Source organism: Rhipicephalus microplus, chromosome 1 (assembly GCF_043290135.1).
Source record: "Rhipicephalus microplus isolate Deutch F79 chromosome 1, USDA_Rmic, whole genome shotgun sequence".
NCBI classification, from domain to species: Eukaryota; Metazoa; Arthropoda; class Arachnida; order Ixodida; family Ixodidae; genus Rhipicephalus; species Rhipicephalus microplus.
Genome location: NC_134700.1, coordinates 208,641,640 through 208,662,076, shown reverse-complemented (window position 1 = coordinate 208,662,076; position 20,437 = coordinate 208,641,640). Strand labels below are relative to the sequence as shown.

Sequence of the window (20,437 nt, the reverse complement as noted above, 5' to 3'; positions counted from 1 at the left end):
ATTCCTCTTTCATCCCCGCCTGAATACGATTGCGACGCCACGCATTGTCACCGCGGCGAAGGTACATAAGGTTTGCCCACCTTACCGCCGCCACTGCGCTTCGCATGCGCACGCGCCGCAGTCATTTCATTACAACTGCCGCCGTGACGTCAGCTACAACGTGAGCTGGTTCTTGAGAATAATAGAAAAATAAGGCGTCGTCGCTATTTTCTGCAACACCAGCGGAATCGGTGCCTTCAGGGTGGGGGATGACATGAACAGTGGAAAGCGAGGAGCCGACCACTGCATTCGGATGACCTCTCTCGATGTTCGCCTCCTTCAGGACGCGTCGCACTAGAAGGAAAACTGATTTCCCGCTATCCCGGCTCTTACTGCCTTGTTCGGCTAGTAAGGGACGTCACGTACGAAATAGCCTCGGCGCTCGACGCCCTGGGCCCTCGTCGTCCCTTTCATTCGACGCTATTCACGATTCTTGCCTCAAGCCATACCGGTCGCGGATCTAGCAGCCATGGTGACCTTTTGGCCGTCTGAAGGGATGTTGTAGGGTTACCAACCAGGTGACGAAAAACACAATGACCGATGCGATGGAGAAGACACCTCAGTGTTCGGGGACTGTTCATCATATAGACTGGCTATGCTGAAATAGCTCGTAAAATGCATTTTTTAATCACTTTATTTCTTAGTGTTGCAGTATCATGCGTTACAGTGAAGCCCCACATGGTTGGGAGGAAGCAAAGTTCGTCTTGCCACGTATATAGGACTCTCTTTAAAAAGCGTGGAAATTTTAAGGAACTCCTTTTTCTTTGCTAGACAATCTTGACTAACAGACAATAATGCGAAGGAAAGTATAGAGGATGTTATTAGAAGTAATTGTAACGTAAGGGGGAAGAAAGAAGAGGGACGAAAATATAACTTGCCGTGGGCAGCGAGCGAACCTGCGACCTTCGAATAATTGCGGTGGCACCCCCTCTGCCCTCCCCCGTCTACTTCATGGGTTGTATATGGGCATTTAAAAGTGGGAGCGCCAGTCAGCGCCGCCAGTAGCCTCTCTCTTTGTCTACGTCACCTTCACAGTAAAAAATAAATATTTTCACGCCGTTTAACAGACGTGTTACAAAAGAGATAAATAGAGAGAAAAAAGAAAACAAGCTATCGCAACCGCCCGTGGTAGTTGCCATGCTCGAAGGCTGGGATTCGATTCTAGCCCGCGGTGGTCGCGTTTCGATTTGGGCGAAATACAAATAACTCTCGTGTGCCCTTCTTTTCTTAGTGTAGCATTTCAAACCGCGTCTGGCCCCAGTGAACCGCCCTAGTTTTCTCTCTTGTATTTCTCTCACTATTCACGTCGGAATGAGTATTGAGCGAGGAGCGTAGAAATGACGCTGTTCAGTAAAAGAAAAAAAAAAGCAGTTGCGCTTATTACCGATTCCTATTTCACACACCGAAACTTTGGCCGTTCTCAGTTCGGAACGATTGTTGTCCGACGTTGTGTGAGATTTGCACGGGTACATCATTTTCTGTGCGCTAACGTCGTTACAGGCTCACTCTCTTTGGGCTGTTTTTTGTCCTTCGTAACACTTTGAAAAGGGGGTCACATACAAGTTCCCTCGGCCGGTTTTCTTGGTTTTCTCACGTCGCAGAATCGTCTTCCTCTTCCCCTGTGTGTTTGTTGATCGTGACTTCCAGGTGGAGAGCAACGCGGCTTTCTCGACAGCAATCCTACTCGTGCTTATCGTAAGTGCCGTTTCTGGCACCTACTAGAAAAACCCCGAAGCCTGCGTGGTCTGAAGAGATGATTCGCTCGCGTCCATAACCTGGCCGCCGTGCGGTGCTGCCGACGCGACGCCACCGCGCTAGGCCGCGCGAGCGCAGTGCCGCTTTTCACTCGGTGGCTGTCAAGTTTAACTGCAGCTAGTCCGCGACACGCGCGTGTGCCATGAGACGCAAGCGACTTTACAGGGAATTATGCAAGCCTCACACGCCAGAGATATGTACTTTCCGGCGGAAAAAGTATATATGACAAGCCTATAAGCACTGAATTTTTCTCATCATTAGCTTACAACTGTATTTGCTAAAAACGATGATTTCGAGTCAGGATTAACTACGTTAAGCTGTCTATCCCATCGTCGAACTGCACTGCAGTGGTTTGTAAATCGGGAGATCGTCTGCGATAAAACACAGCCCAGCAACTGCTAACCCTACATGAACGATCCCGAAAACCTGCTGCTATATAAGCGACGTGTATCTGCCCCTAGCTCTTAGTTAATCTGCGTAGGCATTTTGAATGCAAACAACGCTTCACGGCATTGTCCTTGCGACATTGTTACATAGTCGCTAGTAACATTGAAATGTGCGAAGGATTGCATGTGACAGTCTTTTAGAGAAGCAAATATTACTAGTTAATTACTCACAGTCAGGACATGTCAGCCTCGCCTGTCACCGCAAGCGCTAGTCGACTTCAAGCGTGTCGCCTTGTTACCTGCAGTTGGCAGGTTGGCCGCGCTGACAAATGATCGGTGGGTGGCCGGCTGGCGCGTGTGATTGCGATGAACGGTGCTCGTAACTGGTGTATGTACCGGCTGTTTTAAGTGTCGGCATCTTTGCAAGCGACCGTCGGCAGGCTTCACTGCTCTTGGGGTGCGTTAGTTGTCGGGAAGCTGTCTTCCGAGCACACGGTGTCGCTGCGGAGAATACTAATCTCCGCGTGGCTTCTCACACGTATACAATGTGTTACTGAGAACTTATAATTCGGCTCTATGGATCACGTCTACGTCTTAGAAGCCGTTGTTAAAAAGTCGTAACACCATCCCGGAATCGGTGAAACCTTTGTACGAGAAACGTCTACTTAATACGTGATTCTTGCCAATCCGTAAACTTGATATGCAATTAATAGACGAAACGGGCCAGTGGCTAAGGCTTATGAACGGAAATTTTTTATGTGGGTCCAGTTAGCGTTTCATTACGGATGCGCTGGCAGAAAGCAGCTCCTGCTGATATCGTCACTTGGAGCGCTGCTAGTGATTTTGCTGCTCCGGTCATATGACGCCTGTGCTAATACTGTTCCGTTGCAGCTGTACTTGCAACGAGGTTTATAATTCAGAAGCAGAGCGCCCTGACGCCTAAAAAAAAAAAAAAACACCGCCTAAGCACTTCGTTCGTATGGTTAACCAGAGAAGAGGAAACGTGCATCCCCAGTGTTTATCACGAGCTTGGAGCCGTGGAAAGATCTCTTGCTGTAGCCTTTCATACTCCTGTTACCACATTTCTGAGATGCGGACTTCGAACTTTGTGCTTTGTCACGGTAGCTTTAGTGAAATCGAGAACACCTAAATGATTTCATAACATGCGATCCGTGCTGCGGTGGATGTAATCCCTCTCAGTATATGCTGGGAAAACGCGAAAATGAGCTGCAGTGCGAACGCGGAGACCTTTCGAAGGAGCGTATGCTGAAATTTCGGCTCCGTCACAGTTTCCGCTAATTCACGGGCTCACGGACCGCCACATTTTCTCACTAAGCCATGTGGTATATAGGGACATGCTGTGGGCGTGCACATTTCTGTAGATGCGTTTGAGGTATATTTGTGTATGTTACTGTCCTCGTTTTGTAGACACTGGCTCCGCCGCGGTGGTCTAGTGGCTAAGGTACTCGGCTGCTGACCCGCAGGTCGCGGGATCGAATCCCGGCTGCGGCGGCTGCATTTACGATGAACGTGGAAATGCTGTAGGCCCTTGTGATCAGATTTGGGCGCACGTTGAAAAACCCCAGGTGGTCTAATTTCTGGAGCCCTCCACTACGGTGTCTCTCATAATCATATGGTGGTTCTGGGACGTTAAAGCCCACATATCATCATCGTTGTGGAGACACTGCATCTAAGTGTTCGTAGCGTCCTACGCCGAAACGAACTATTTGTAAGCACAGCCTAGTACATCTCCGCAATGCAAACCAGCTCGAACATGAGCGTGTATCGATGTTTCGGCGGTCGCGAACTATGCAGTTTCAGGGCAGTGATCGCGCGCTACGTTAGAAAGCCGCGTAAAAAGTTTTAGTCGGAACAGTGCTTTAGAGAGGAAGGGCTGTGCTTGGCAACTGGCAATGTTGTTAATGAGTGTCAGTGCGAGGCTGCGACCTCGGCTTCGCATTTATCGATGCCGCTTTCAGTGTAGCTTGCGGGTTCGCTTAGGTTAACGAGAAAGTCTTCCGACCTCCAGCTTAATCTGGCACATCCTTTCCGGAGGGGAGGTGGATAGCTAGATTTGTTCGTTCCTGGAACATTGTGCCTTTTAATTATTATTTCATTATTCAATTTTTATTGAAGTATTTCAGGAGTATAGTTTGAGTGCTCAATGGTATATATATATATATATATATATATATATATATATATATATATATATATATATATATATATATATATATATATATATATATATATATATATATATATATATATATATATATATATATTGTTATGGCGTTTATTGTAGATTGCATTGTAGATTGCAGGGTACGTGAACGCAGTTCCCAGGGCATCAAAGGGGATCGAAGCACTCTCCACCAATTTGTTATGGCGTTTATTAGCGGGCAGACAGCGAGTCTACACAATGGCGACAGTAACGGCCAAGCACGGACTCCCAGCGCGAGCGGCGTCCTTTTTTGGGTAGACCCACTAGAGAACACTTGAGAGTTTGACCCACTTCAGTGTTCGGCAGCTTCTGTACAATATATATATATATATATATATATATATATATATATATATATATATATATATATATATATATATATATATATATATATATATATATATATATATTGTAATAAAGGAGCACACTTACGAAAATTTGATAATTGTTTACTCTACGTTTCGGCCGTGGCACGGCCTTCGTCAGGATTAACAGAAATAAGAGTATGTGGCCGCTTTTAAGGGCAGGTATGAACACGTCAGTACAAAACACGGGCGATCAGCATGTGAGTGTCACAAAAATTCTTTGAAACAGCCGTGACTACACTAAAGAAACCATTAAAAATGTAATACAATAGACAAGATTGTGGGCATGTAAAAGGCATTTGTAACATTCACCGTTGACGACGAGGATCACGCATTGAAAAAAAAAAAATATGTGATAACCTTTAGGAAGTATATAATACGTCAGGCATGCTTCTTTAAATATTTCTCAAAATTTCGGACGTCAGGGTATCGTAGAAAGGCATGACACTTTGCCTACGCATTCGTAGGCAAAGCACCATATATATATATATATATATATATATATATATATATATATATATATATATATATATATATATATATATATATATATATAATGGGGCAACACATAGTCGACGGCAAAGTTTAGGTCCTAGGGTTGCTTCGTCTCTGTTAAAAAAAAAATAGCAGCATAATATCCATGGAGTGAATGATGGCGAGTGGGGCGAAGAATTCCTCCGTCCATTCGTTCTTGCTTCCGTCCGTCCATGCGTCCGTCATTGTGACCGTCCATGCGTGCGTCTGCTCGTGCGTCCGTCCCTGTGTTCGTCCATGCAGCCGCCTCTGCGTCCGTTCATGCGTCCATCCATGCATCTGTCTATGTGTCCGTTCGTCCATCTATTCAACACTCCAAGTACCACCATCTCGCATCTTTTGATCATATATTCCCCATATAGAAGTACCGCCATCCAGCTGACATTCCAAGGACTAAACGAGAGGTGGCACACGCACACTTTCTTACGGCTTGCGCTTCGGATCCACTTCCCACCTTTAACCACCTCGAGGTCATGGTATATACTAGTTCACTGTATTCATGGCACTGCGGCCGAACGCTCGCTAAACCTTTTGAAAACCAAGGAGGTTACGCCCAGCGAGTATGACGTAGCAAGCCTTTCTTGTCAGATAGTGCTCAATGTACATGCCAATGGCTGCTAATGGTGATCGCAGCCTGCGCGTTAACTAAAAGCCGAATGCTCCTGTCTCTCATTACCCATTAGCAGCCATTGACATGTACATTGAGCACTATCTTTTATCGTTAAACAACGCACAGAAGAAATCTCTCACCGGCACCACCTTGGAGGTCAAATGTTATACCTATTTCGGGTATGTTCCACTGGTGGTTACGTACTACGAGGGACGCCCAAGCCACGCCATAAGGAGCTTCGCTTCTAAAAAATAAGAAAAATAAAGGGAAGGGGAGTGGTACGTATACGACGCGCTTGAGGTGCGAAGACTGTGGAACCGGTGTAATTGGCTACATTGCCCTATTTTCCCGCATATCTCCACTCCCTGCTGTGCTATGCAGCGCTTTGCCATCTCATCTCCTCTTTTTCCTCCTACCAAGCATCACTTATTTACCTTTCCCTTGCTATAATGTACTATGGCTCTCTCACTGTTTCCTATTGTGTGTCACTCTGTCTTTGTTTTTCTCGTTCGCTCGCTCATGGGAAGGCAATCGTATGGTTCCCACCAATGTTTGCTCTGCCGCCGTGCCTGTACAGCTCAGGGTGTATACGACAGACTCGCTATCTAGATTCCGTGCTAAATGGTTGTGCCGCCCGCGATCTCCGACGACGACGTAGCTGTCGCCGATCAGCCAGCCGCCCGCGATTTTCTCAGCCCGTGTAGCTCTCGCCGAGTGGGTGCCCCGTCCTTGGACTCCTTCGGCCGTGTACCTCATCTATTTCTTTCTCACTCTTTACTTCTCACTCTATGCCTTTTAATCCCTCCTTATCCAGCTCCCTTGTGAGCTATACTGCTGAGGTGTCGCACTGAACTGGATACAGTTGCGGGGCTCACTTTTCCCTTTTTTTTCTCCCAATTTACATGCCACTTGCCCCAGTGGTTACGACACCCCTCTTCCGCCCGTTGGTACACCTGTTCGAATCCCGCATCGCCAAAAAAACTTTGTTTCGCTTTATTTATTTCTTCTTCTCCTATCCACTTCTCACTACCTCTCCTACTTCGTTTCTTTCCTTTCCACTCCGCCAGGCGGAGTTTTCGCTTAGCGCTCGCCTTCCTTCACCTTTTTGGCTTCTTGCCTCAGCACTGTTTGTTTTATTAGGCTTTACTTTCACCCACTCCAAGTTCCAAGCTCGTCAAACGCTGCTCTCCATCACTTTCGTTTCGTTATCTCCCTGCAATGTCCTCGCGTTCCTTCGTAGCGGCGGTACACGGTAGAGGGGCGTGCCCAATTCCTGCACCACATAACCCTCCCGTCTTTCTGCGCACGATTTGCCAGGAATGTCGGCTTGAACAGGTGCACAGCTAAAATGTTATGTGGGATTTAGGTGAAGATGAAGGGTCTCATTAAGAAGGGTATATCTGTTCCTGGCTACTCGGCTGGTCACTGCCAATAATTCAAGATTTTCCCGGGTTTCGATAATGCACGTGCTTGGGCTCAGCCATCGTTGCAGGTTGATCGATAGCGCGATCATCTTGCGTTTTATTTCTCTTTTTTAGAGGGATACTTATGATCTCAATAACAACTCACGATTCAGTGATCCATCTATCCGTAAGTGCTTGTCGTGAGTAACTTACTTGCGTTCCTCCAGTCGTCGCCTAAGTTCTCAGGCATTTAGTGCAAGTCCTTCATACAAGTTCTTTAGTAGCCATGTGCTTCTTCCGCGTATCCTTCGTTGTAAAGAACCATGAAGGGACACCTTCCTTAACGTTAAGAAATGACCCACAAAATCCAAGGTATCGGAATGCGGCACTGGATACATAATTATCGAAAGACCACACCGCTACGAAGAGCATTCATAACTCTAAGATATTCTACGCCGTTCACAATCCGAAGCAAGTTTCTTTTTCTTTTTCATATTTGTCGCTCCGTCGCTTCCGTTACGCCGCACACTATACTAGGGTCCCGCACCCTTCTCTGAATGGATATGGGGCACGGGTCTCTCTTATCTCAAAACGCTTTCTAGCCGGCTCTTTCAGCTCAGGCGCGCCGAGAGTGTTACTCCATGCGAAAGGAGCGATATACGAGCTTTTTTTTTTTTTTTGGGGGGGGGGGGTGTATCGAAAGAAACGAAACAGTCTCATTCATATGTGAGCTCAGGGACTTCCGGGTCGAATATTCTGGTCATAGGAAAAAGAACGGCGTTAGGCTTATCTACGGTGTCGGGAAGCCGCGAGTCGTAGTTCAGTATTTGGACACGAGACGTGGGTGAGAACAATCTATCATTCTGCTGCTTTGTCGTCTTGCTTTCTTCTTTGTCGTGGCCCGAAATTGTGTCTGGAGATTTCTGTTTAGTTCTTCTCTTGTTTATACACTATTTTATCGAAGACGCTTCAGTTCGTTTTTGCCGCTATGTAACTGCTTCACTGGTTTTAGGGCATCTTGAAGGGGGGGGGGGGGGGGCATTCCTATGATGGAAAATTTCGTACATTGATGCCATAGAAAAGCACACGCCTGTCGTTTTTCTTTGCAGCCATTGCCTATGACTTGTCATCGTAGCTTGGCGTTAAGAAAGCGTAACTACGGAAGTAATATAGTATTATGCTGCTTGCTGCTGTTCGCTTCTACCCTGTGATAAATAGTACTTTTTCTTGGTAACTGTTCTGGGGCACTCTATTGTAAAAATGAGTTGGAAAAAATGAATGTAATCTCGTGGCAAAAGCTTGAGTATGACCGATGTTTCTTTTTATATTACGTGCAGTGGAACACTATCTAAATGTAACAAGTTAAGAAAAACACTTCTCAGCTTATACTATGCAACCGGAGTTGATTTTACGCGCCATTTAAACACGCACATTACGTTTGAACGTGGCAGCGGCGATTATGATTACGTTTTTTTTTGCACTTCGTCCTCACCGAAATGTGTGTTCCGTATCTGGGAGCCGAAACCGCCGCAGGGGAACACCACAGCGATTGAGACGCCGTAGCCGCAAGTAATCGGTAACGCTATGATTACCGAGGCGTGATTTGTTTCGAGCAAAAGTTCGCAGACAACTGGTGCCACACATTTGTTGTTTTAATTATTTTTTCCTGTCTTCATTGTTTTAGCATACGGGCTCGGAATGATTTAAGACAGCATCCAAAAATTAAGGTTCTACTAGGGGATATTATTGAAGTAGGGAATATTTGTTCTACAACAAAATAACGTCTTTTTTTTTCTTTCGTTTCGTTGTTGAAGTTTTTTTTTTTCGCCGCGGTTTGTGGGTTTTCTGTTGCGACCGTACTATGGTGATTGAAAGAAACGTGAACAGTGCGGCATTTACGTCACCTGTTGTTCCGTTTTTCTTTTTCAAATGGTCGTAGCCTGGATGGTACCAGTAGAGTAATTTATGATACAATCGAGAACTACTATGCAGTTTTTGTCCGCTAAGACCAGAGCCCGATGAAAACATTGCGCAGCGCTGCTTGTGTTTCTTTCAATTTCCTTGGAGTATCGGTGCAAGCTCGTGGATCAACTGCGTTGCAAGCTTTTCGTAAGACACTATTAAATATGCATACGCACGTCTCTTGGAGGTGCACGCGCTACGCTTTTTTTTTGCGGTTCTTTATGTGAGCATCTGCATGGGTTACCGTCGATGATCAGGTTTAATTAAAGCTACCGCAAAAAGAAACTCTTCTGTTTTGGTCACGCAATTTTACATGGTTTCTCTCCTACATTCTCTTAGAGAAATGCATCAATCCGGAGTTGTGTACTCTGCTTCACCTAACAACGCTGTGGGTCTGGTTACCTTTTGCTGTCGTCGCTCACTCGAATGTGAAGAACGTCTGCTATACTCTTAATGAACGATCGCTCGTGTGACGCCGCCGTGACGCTTCGCCGGACTCAAACGTCTGATTGTGCTGTGCACGACTAGAGCGCGTCGTAAACAAGGTCCGGTGTTCTGACGTTAGACGTCACTGAAAGGTTGTGTAGTGTGATACTTCGTACGGGTTTGTCTTCGTTTCGATCGTATGTTGTCGGGAGCGAATCTTCTTAGGCTCTTACGATGCCCGTTGAAGCCGTCGTTGTCGTAGCTTTCCGTCGGACTGACACACAAGTGTATAGATATATAAAGCGTTCATAGCGTGCACATAGTTTTAAAATAGACCCTACTTTGTCTCTGAATCTGCCCGGCTGCGCTCCGTCTGTCCGTTCGTGCATTAGTCCGGGAACGAACGGACAGGTAGATTTCATTTTTTTTATAGTTCATCATTTGGACAGTGGAGCTTCGCTCCGTCATCGGCATTCTTTTCGTGGATCTGCACCAGCTTCTGAATTTGCTGCGTCCACATTCATTGCGCCGTTTTATGATGCTAAGCTCCCAACACTCTTTCTTTGCAAAACTGTTCCCAACTGTTGTGGTTTAGACGGTTCCCAAGCGTTGTGGTTTAGGCAATGATGTAAAAGGAATTTTTTTTTTTTGGTGTGCTTGTTTCCTAGCTTGTTTCTCTTTCCGTTGCTGTGGTTTAGTGAAAGTCGTTTCGACCTCATTTTGTCGTTTCCGCTCCGTTTTACCGCTAAAGGTGAAAAATGAACCGCGCACTGTTGATGGAAGTAATATACAGGTCTCGTGTATATATAGGGCGCGGCCGTGCCAGAATGCCTGATCTGATGCCATGAAACGGCCGTTTTTAGGAAAACAATTTCCCTCTTGATTCTTTCTCGCTTCGTTCTCGCTTCGTTCTCCTGCGCTTCGCTTCTTCTGCTTCCAATTTTTCTTTTGTTGCACAGGCTTCGTTTCCTTGAATAATTCCAACTCATTCTAGCCGTGCAATTCGTGCGCGCGCTTTCGCGTTTGAAAGCGCATCAACGACGAAAAGTCGAGTAATATAAGAAACCAACTTTCCGGCATCCGAGGAGCCGAGTTTTTCTGGCTTTCCGCGTTTAGCATCGTCGCTGTATATGAAACGCGAAAGCTACAAACATAACGAAACGCACGCTAAGCGGAATGTCGTCATGCAGCCCCTTCGGAACGTTTCTTTCGAGCGTTAAGTTTACGGTGTATGAACCGCGATAGGCCGGCCCCCTTGCAGCGAAAAATCTCTTTGGTGTATGAATGATTCGTCTAATACTCGGGTGACGACGATGAAGGTACTCGGAGGTTTTTTTATTTCTTTTTTTCTCTCAAAGCGTCAGTCATGGATATGGTGTGTGAGGCTCGTATCGCCGCTTCTGCTGCAATTGTATCGCGCCGGCTCTGCCGGCTCCCTCTTCTCTCATTTTTTGTTTTTCATCACGCATTGTTTTGTCTCCCATTGAACCTATTTGTTGCGTCTTAACTCTGCGCTCGCGCGACAAATGAGCTAAACGAGAGCTTCTTATTTACCTTTTTTTTTTGTCGCTGCGGGAAAACCACGAGTGTAAAGTATCCCGCGATGTGCGAAGCAACGCTTCAAGAAACCATTCTCTTCGTCTGGAATTTTCGCGTGCTGCGCCGCCTGCGCGTTGAAAGTAACGCGATGAAAAAAAGAATAAAAGAAAAAGAACGGCTCGGCATCTCTCATTTCCGCCTCTTCATCTTTTGAGGCGTTACTTCTGTCGTTTCTTTTTGATAACTTGCAAACTTCGGCGCGATGCCCACGGATGTCTTAGCCTATATCCTTGGAGGCGTAGCGTACGCCTCATTGCTTGTGCGAGCGGATTGCTTTTTTTTTTTCGTTCAATCTCTTTACCAGTCTCATTCTCTCTCTCTCTCTCTCTCTCTCTCCTCTCTCTCTCTCCCAGTCTCCCTCTCTCCCAGTCTCCCTCTTTTCGTGTTTCTTCTTTCAGAAAGATGAGGCGTTTCTTTTGCCCCCCCCCCCCCTCCTTTTTTTTTCTGCTTCCCTTGTTGACGTAAAGTCCGTCCGACGAGCGAAAAATGGCCTTAGCACGCTTTCAGTCCTCTCAACTATTTCCTTTCACCGTCGTTGCGGGAGTGCGTGTACTGTACTGACACGCCTCGAACTTTTCTCTTACGTTATCCCATTGTTTTTATTTCAGTGTTCTGTTTCTTTGCATTGCGTGCCTTTCGAGCCGGGTCTTATTTCTCGTTGCCGCTGCGGCCGTTCTTCCCCGTTCTTCTTTTTCTATTCGCCTTTAGCGCTATCGAACTACGCCGTCGTTTTCTTTTTTCACTTTTCGTGCGCGCCTGCTCGACGCGTTCGCACAGAAACAAATTGATCGAATAACGCAGTCGAATGAAAAAAAAGAAAGAAAAAGTGCCGAGGCCTCGTCTTCAGTTCGCTCCTCGCTCAGATGACTTGTCCACGAGGACATTTCGTGGCCGCAGTTGCGCCGTCTTGGCCTACCCTAGTTTTAGGAGAGACGAGGCAGCCGGCTGCTGCGTGAAACCGTTGATCTTCCTTTGAAGACCGCGTTTGGGGAGCTTCCTCAACAAGTGTTTGTTTCGTCTGCTCCTTTTGCATCTGTATCCGTTTTCTTTTTCTTCGGTTCTTCTTAGTCGTCTTAGAGTGGGCGAAATCATCGTCGCTCTTCCCACTAATTTTTTTAAGCGTCGAGAGCGTTGAGGTTTGCGTTGGCGTCGCTAACGGCCAGCAATTATTGTTATTATTATTACCTTTTTTTGTTTCTTTCTTTGGGAAGAGATGGTATCGGAAGCCTTGCGACGAGCCTGTGACCGTTTGCGAAGCCGTTCCAAGTGACACGGAAGGTCGGCCGTATAGTGGCGAAAGCGAGTGTGAAGGGAAAACGGGAAGTGGGGATGGAGCGTTCAGTAGCCCTGGGGCGCGAAGCCGGGCCCGATTGCCTTGAGTGGTACGGCTTCTATCTGCTAAGTGCCGCCTTTCTTCGACCAGGAGCGACGTGCTCGTGGGCGCCGATCACTCGCTGGGAAACGGTCGAAAAGACGGAACCGTTGCGGGTGTCCGTGGCGGATGAAGGACGGTACAAATGTGTCCTCGCCCCTGTTTTTCGCTTACCGGTTCATCTCTTCACTCGGCATAGTGGTCGCGCTTCCTTCCAGTCTCTCGCTGCTTTCTTTTTTTTTTCTAGCATAGAAGAAGCACTATGAGTAAAGTTATAGCAATGTGCCCGAACGCCTCTTTTAGTGCGTTGGGTAGTCTTCGCACTGAAGTGTTATAACTGATCGGCAACAAACTGCAAAGGAAACTGGCGTCAAGTTTTCGTGGCGTTTCGACGCCGTTCGGCGTGTTGACGTCACATTCACTAACTTTATTCCGGAACAGAGACGTGCTCTAGTTAAAAACGTTAACCGTTGCCATGGAGGACAAAAGACATCTCATAAGGGAGCGTTTTGCTTCTTGTATGCTTTTACGTTGTATTGCCTTTACAAGTGTGTACGTGAGTCATTATTTGTGTCACTTACGTCGTTACGAGGACACGAGGAGATGCTCTGCTTAAAAAAAAAAAAGAAAGTTCAGACATCAAGGTTAGACGCTTGTCGTCACTAGTGAATTCTTGTCTTCTTTTTAATGTTTTTTTTCTCATAGCTGCGTCCCTTGCACTTCGTTTTCAAGTGTACCGGGCCTTGTTGAGAGACGTTAGCAGGTGGTCGTATCTAATGATTTGGCAACGAATGAATCCTTTTGGCTTGGATACACGGATTTGTTTTCGGTGAGATTCATTGCGTTCAAACGAAAAAAAAAAGCACATCCATGTACCCTGGGAATCGATCTCATGCGAAGGATATGAAGGCAAAGTGACTGAGGTTGCGATTTTTTATGTGCCACCCGTTAAGAAATGACGCTAAACATGTGTATAAATGTTATACGCACAGACATGCATGTTGAACGGTAACATGTGTTTTGTATAACCAGTAGCTTACAATCGCGCAACGATGCCAAAAGCAACTTGGATATTTACAGCGCAAGGAGGATGGGTATGCTGAAATGTAGCGCTTCTGCATGTGAGGATCGTAGCCTTGCATAGTGCTAGGTAGACGAACTTTAGTGGGTGGCACTTAACATCAATTGGCGCTAACCCGACATGCGCCTGTATTACTGCAGTACATATGTAATGTTCATAACATTAGACAGGCAGCACTGAACCGCAATTGACCTTTCGCTAACATCACACCTGCATAGGGTATTTTTCCAAAGCAGCTCCGAGGTCTGGCGCGCGACTCTGTGATCGAATACTTGATTGCATCGCATAATGCTTGGGTTTGATTCTTGCTGGGACTTAAACATTTATTATTCGTATTCGTCGGTTAATGTGTTATGTGACTCTCTCAATTGTTCCCATGTCCGTAATGCTTTAGCAAACGCAGCATACCGGATTCAAGTCGAACACGTAAGCCTTCTTATAAAGCATCATATTGGCCTGGTCTCGTTCGGAAGCTCTAACGGGTGTAGTTTAGAGAACGATCATGTGCTGCTGTTTTGTCAGTGTTACGTATGTAAAACCATTTTCCAGCAGTTCACCTTCACTGGTTAAATGTTATTTTTCTTTTCTAAAAAGGAACATTTAGTTGATAGCACTGCTGCTGTGTGTTTTCTGGCAGTTATGTCTATGTTCAAAACTTCGCGCCCTTCTTCACAACATGATTGATCACCGATTCGGCCAAATGTGCATCCTTAGCGGGAAGGATTTCCCATGAGCAAAAAGTGGGTTGCAAAGCGTAGCTTTGCAACCCACTGCCGCCATGTCTCCGCATAATTGATACCATCCAGAAATGTCGAGTTTGTGGGATGACGCTAGGTTTGTTGTTATTTAACATGTGGGATGAGACTTACATAGCCAAAACTTGACATACAATAAGCCTTTAAAATTTTTTTGGAGCTCTTGGAAAGGTAGGCCATTAGCTTGGCACGGCAGGAGGGCTTTTAATGTTCGTCGCGTTGACTGATGATGCGGCTAAATCATTGCTGGTCCAGTAGGAGATATCGTGTGATCACTCGATGCTCGTCTAATTAGGCGGCTTAGACTTTTCCGTGAAAAAGAAGAAAAACATATTCAGGAAATAAATGATATCACCTCGGTTACTCATGTAAAGTTGTTCACCGATGCACTGGTTAAACTACTGACATCGGTTAATTAGGGAAGCGTTTTGCTTTTAGCGCAATAAAGAAATTTGTAGGTTGAGGCTGATTTCTCTCAGAGGCATTGTGGTAATGAACGAATCACTAAGTGGATTGACGTAGAGGTGTAAGGGATACACGCGTATTATTTGATTGCATTGCTACGAAAGCGTGTATTAATAACTGCGCAAATACCAACTCAATATCTGGCATAAATCTCTCGGCCTGACAGAGTGAAATTAAGAATATTTGACCGAACTACGCTGTTTTTTATGAATTCCTGGAGGGTTGCTGAATGTAGTTTTCTAAAGTTCAGAGATAGTGCCGCTTTGAGGAAAAATGCATGTTCGGAAAATGGATCCCCGACTTCGATTTTCGCTCCTCTTTTTCACAGAAAGAGAAAGAGCTTCTCCGCAATATGAGTTAGCTTGCAGCGGTGCACCCTTTACAGGTGGAGGATTGCTTAAAATTGGCTGTCCTGGGAACGCTCGACCAACACTTCGCCGACTCTTCCTATTACGCTTCTTGCTTATTTTTTTCCTCCGTGTTCCGGCTTTTTTTCTAAGCAAGCCTTGTGAATGCTGATTTTTTGTTTCTATTTTTTACTTCCAACGCGATAGGTTTTCACAGCGAAAGTTTGTTGTTTGCTAGTTGATTGATGGCAATTTTGGAGACCCAAGTTCGCGAATGCGGCCTTCTGAGCTCCTGTCTCCGTGCCGCCTGCAATAACGTCGTATTGTCACCCTGAGATACCCAGGCAGATTCGGAAATTTGCTCTTCGTACCATCAGGCGCACATTGGTGTTTTGCTTTGAGATCCTCCTTCGCGAGTCATAGTTACTGTTTACTTTGTCACTTTTTTCACTCTTAGGTGCACAAAGGTGGCAATTTATCTATCTGTATTTCATGATCAGAATGCAGTTTCTTTATTTGGATTTGTCAATATGTGCGCATTCTCATTTTGCCTTTATGCTGGCGGGCGCTTGGCTGTTGGCTACGTTAACAGTGCCTTTGATTTTATTTGTTTGTTTTTGGTCATTTCGCGCATGCGTAACAGGAAGTGTTTGAACTAACTCTCATCGTACCAAAGTGGTGCCACGAGAGGTACTTTCACCATGGTTTGCTAAGTTATGATAAAGCTCGCACTCCGACTGCTGTTCTGTTCATGGCAGGTGTTGTTAATATCAGCTTGTGAAGTGGTGGCATTCAGCCATGGTATTCAGATTTAATGAATTTCAATATGTTCGAGTTGATAAGTTTTCGGAAGCTTAATTTTGACTGCAGTGACTGAGATATTAAGTATTTAACCAACAAGAGGCCTCTCACTGGCAAAATGCTTCTCGTTTTTCTATTTGTACTTTCTGAGGTAACGTGTATTGTTAGTTGTAATATCGGCTTTGTGCGTCATGACATGCGGTTTGCGTAATATAATCGAGTATAAAAGGGGCTTGTATATTGCAGTTGGGCGTGTGTGCCCACTGTCACTGTGTGTGCTTTAAATATCGTGTCTCAAAGTTTTAATCGCTGCAATATTAGCCAAACATATGAGGAACAAAATCTGAAGCGCTAAATACACAAGGACCAAAAGGAGCGCAAAAAACAAGGAACAAGGGAAGTTCTGTTTCTCAATGTCGTACAACTCTGTTTCTGTCCTTCTCAGCCAAACATGTTTCAAAGTATTAGTGTGTGTATACGTCGAGGCCGGGGTGTGGGTATTCTTTTTTCGCTACGTATGTAATGCGCATCAGACTTAGGACCCGCAGCCCATGGTCACCATCGAAACCGGTTTAATGTTGAGTATAGGATGCGCAAGAAGCAGTCCTCTTTTAAAGATCTGGCCTGGTACGCGAATGACCATTTGTCATCTCTGATTAATTAGCATGGCTCTAGAGTAATGACTAGTTTTGTTGGAAGCTCTCGAGGTCGACAAGCCTTCGCCTGCTTTCTCGGAGGCTCTTCAAACGCAAATGTGAAACATTCCAGGATTTTCTCGTGCTCTGTTCTTTTTTTTTTTTTTTTTGAGCGAGATGTACTGCCACGGGTCACGTTAAGTTGTTGCTACATAAGTGGATGCTTCTTCCACGTCACCCTAATGTGGGCAATAAATTCATCTTACGTGACGCCGCTTCTTCAGCGCGTCCGCGTCGCCTACGTGCTGCCGTCGGCGTGGTTCAACTCTTGGACCGCGGTGACGCCCAGTAATGGAGAAGTCCACAAAGCCGAAGGAAGTCAACAAAACATCAAATAAAAATATAAATGAAAGGTGCATAGGGAGGTGGCTGGCTTGTAGGCTCGAACTGGCGCGACTCCACTATCTCTCGTTTTCTCTGAGGTTAATGACGTTAGGGCTAGGCCCAGTCGGCGGAGATGGCCCGTACTCACCTGAATGATTGAAGGCTGCTGTTCCGTTGTGAGGGTGACGTAACGTGTCCGTGGCCAGTGACGGAGATGGTGCTCGTGATGGCGGCCCCGTAGCGCCCTTTCAACGATGTGGGCTGGCATCCCGATATATTTGTGCACGACAGTTAAAGTATTTAGATTCGCGTCTGCTGACGTGTTTTGCTTGCACTGTTAGGCTGAATATTAGACAGTGACTTCGAATGTTTCTGCTGAAATTTAAGGTCGTGTGATTCGCGTGGGGTTTTTGAAAGAGACATGATACATGAGCACACGGGAAGTAGCGTTGCCTTCATTAAAGCTTCACTAAAGGTATGTGTTAGCTGAGTTAGTTGCTCATGAGTTCTGTTGGCAACGTATATCTATGTCATGGAAGTAAATCGCTATTTGTTTTGGCTGGTGATGGCATTGCTGTTGAATATTCTTATTAGCATTCATTCATTCATTCATTCATTCATTCATTCATTCATTCATTCATTCATTCATTCATTCATTCATTTGATACTGAGCGATGCAGAGACGTTCTGTATTAAAATGATTGTGCGAATATTGTTTTTGCACCAAATATCGCTGTATTCCGCTGTTATGACATGCGTGTTATTGACGTGTGTGTTTCGGAATGTGCATCAGTGAAAATAGAATCCGGAATAATAATTTCAGCAACGTCGCCACAGTTGACAGTGACTCTTGTTGGGACGGGAGCGACGATGTTTTCTAAATTGACAAGCTGTGCCTAATGTATGACGAGTAGGATGCATAGGACTCTGTCGCGATCTGTATAGGGTTTCGGGGATGCCACGTTTATGTACGCGACGGGAGTCGTTTTCAGCCGCTCCCTGTATAGTTATGCCAACCTTCGCACGGCCGAAGTGATATTTATAACGCAGACGAGCTCGTTGTGTACCCGCACGCGCCCAGTGCCTCGATTGCGCAGAACACGGCGCCGCTAACCTACGCACACATAACAACCGACCTCGGTCGGCTTAGAGCCTCGCATTTGGTGAGGCAAGCGCCCAGCCAAACGCAATTACGCTCGGCCAGTAATTGGATCCTAGCTCTATAATATGTCAAGGCTGCGCGCCTGCTACGTTCCAATGGTACTTTGGTGATTCGGCCATGTTTCGTGCGTTAAATCAAAGCCTTTGATTAGTGAGTGCCGAAAAGAGACGGAAAACTTATTTGACGAACACGTGAAGCTTCCCTGAGTGCACCTCGGTTAAACATATGTGGTGGGACAAAATGAAAGTAGTAAGTAGTCCGTGTTGAGTCACATTCATTGGTTTTTTTTAAATTAGTATAGAAGGCCTGTCCCTACCTTTCGTCCCACGCTCAAAGATTCGAGTGCTTGTGCAAAGCTTGAACGGTATATATTTACTCGTGAGGGCATGGGAAAGCGCTTACGAAAAGGAAGTGTTTTAAATGCGGCCCTAGTTTCAGCGATAAATGAACCTGATTAGTCCTTCTGAAGTGACAAAAAAAAAAAGCATTTCGTAACATTGCTTTGAATTGGGCACACTTGCGCTCGCAATCAGGATCTTTTTCTGACCTTGTTTACTAGGGTCGTTTGCGTTTTGGTATGCCACATCTTGTTTCAAAGTGTTATGCCACTCATATTATGCCGCTTGTCTGTTGGCTACCTTAACAGTGTCTTTGATTTCATTTGTTTGTTTTTGGTCATTTTGCGCATGCGCAATAGGAAGTGTGTTCAGACTAACTCTCATCGTACCAAATTGGTACCCATGAGAAGTACCTTCGCCATGGTTTGTCAAGTTATGCTAAAGTTCGCACTCCGACTGCTGTTGTAGTTTCTATACGCCGCTGTTAACGTCAGATATGATGAGGTTTGTTGCTTAGTTACTACAGATCGACACAACCTGGAGATGTCCCGTAGTGAGTACAGCACAAAACAAAGAGAGAGAGAGAGAGAGATGGGGGAGGAGGTTATAGGAAAGGCAGGGAGGTTAACTTAGTTGCACCCGGTTAGATACACTATAAGGAGGAAGGGCAAATTGGAGGAAAAACTGATGAATTAAGCAGGATACAGGGGACATCCAATGTATTCGCATGCACGGAGGAGCGTTCACCGCGCATAGCCAGAAGGTTTCAAACGGCGAACTGTCCCAAAGTTCGGTTCGACGTCGACTCTGATGTCAGTGTAAGCTTGCGAGAACTGGCTCTGAGGTACCTAAAACTTGCAGCGCGGTTTGAGCTGATGGGATTTTCATGCTGGCGCAGAGTGCGCGCATTGCGCCTATGTCAATGACCTCAACACAGCGATGACGCGCAAGTTTTCGTCGTGGAGACCATCGTTGGAATATTGTGGCGGCTCTCCATTCTGTGTGTTTGGATCTCTTGTGTTTACAGTACATTAATTCCAACTCGCCCACCTTAGTTGGGTTTTTCCCGAGATTTCCGGCAGTCGCTCCGCCCCGGCGCCGCCTACTGAATGCAGTACAGTCGCAAGCTCACATGCCATATAGTAGCATCGTTATCCTAACTACGTCGGCCCACGTATTTCACCGTTGACCCTCTAACACGGTAGCATGGAGGAACGTTTGGACGTGCGGAAACACTTATCTCGTGTAATGTCCTCGCAGGATCTAAATGTCACTGCACTCGAGTGTTGCGCCAATTTGCGTCTTGATGTTTGTTAGAAAGTAAAAATAAACACAAGTCGCCCCCACCGAAACTGCGGCGCGCCTAGTCATTTTATCTGTGCACGAGAGTCGGCCTTGGGGCTTTGCGTTGTAGCAGTAAGTACGTTTTTCGTGCTTTACAAAACACTACGCGTACTTAGAACTAGAAGTTTGTCCTCCCTGTATGCTTAGTGTATTACGCTTGGCTGAGAATTGAAGTTCCCATGTTTGGTGAACTCTACCACAATTTTGTCAACGTCTTAACTCACCGCTAGGTGGCGACCTAGGCCCGAGCGTCGCCTCATTCATAGTAAATATTTTTACCAGAAATAGCTCTGCAACGTGCGCCTGCCTTGCCCTGGCGGTATAGTGAACTGCTATGTGACAGTATACACTGTGTTCCGTCCTATACTTGTCCGAGAAAATTGCGATTGGGTTAGTAGTCAAGGCGGGTTGCTTTTACTTTTAGTCTGACTGTATAGTGTTCACTGCACC

General features: G+C 45.8%; 1 protein-coding gene across 3 annotated transcripts in view; it reads left to right on the top strand.

The window, feature by feature from the left end:
- yki (Transcriptional coactivator yki) overlaps positions 1-20,437 on the top strand; it is a 205,484-nt gene that overhangs the window by 114,384 nt on the left and 70,663 nt on the right. The window lies entirely within an intron of this gene.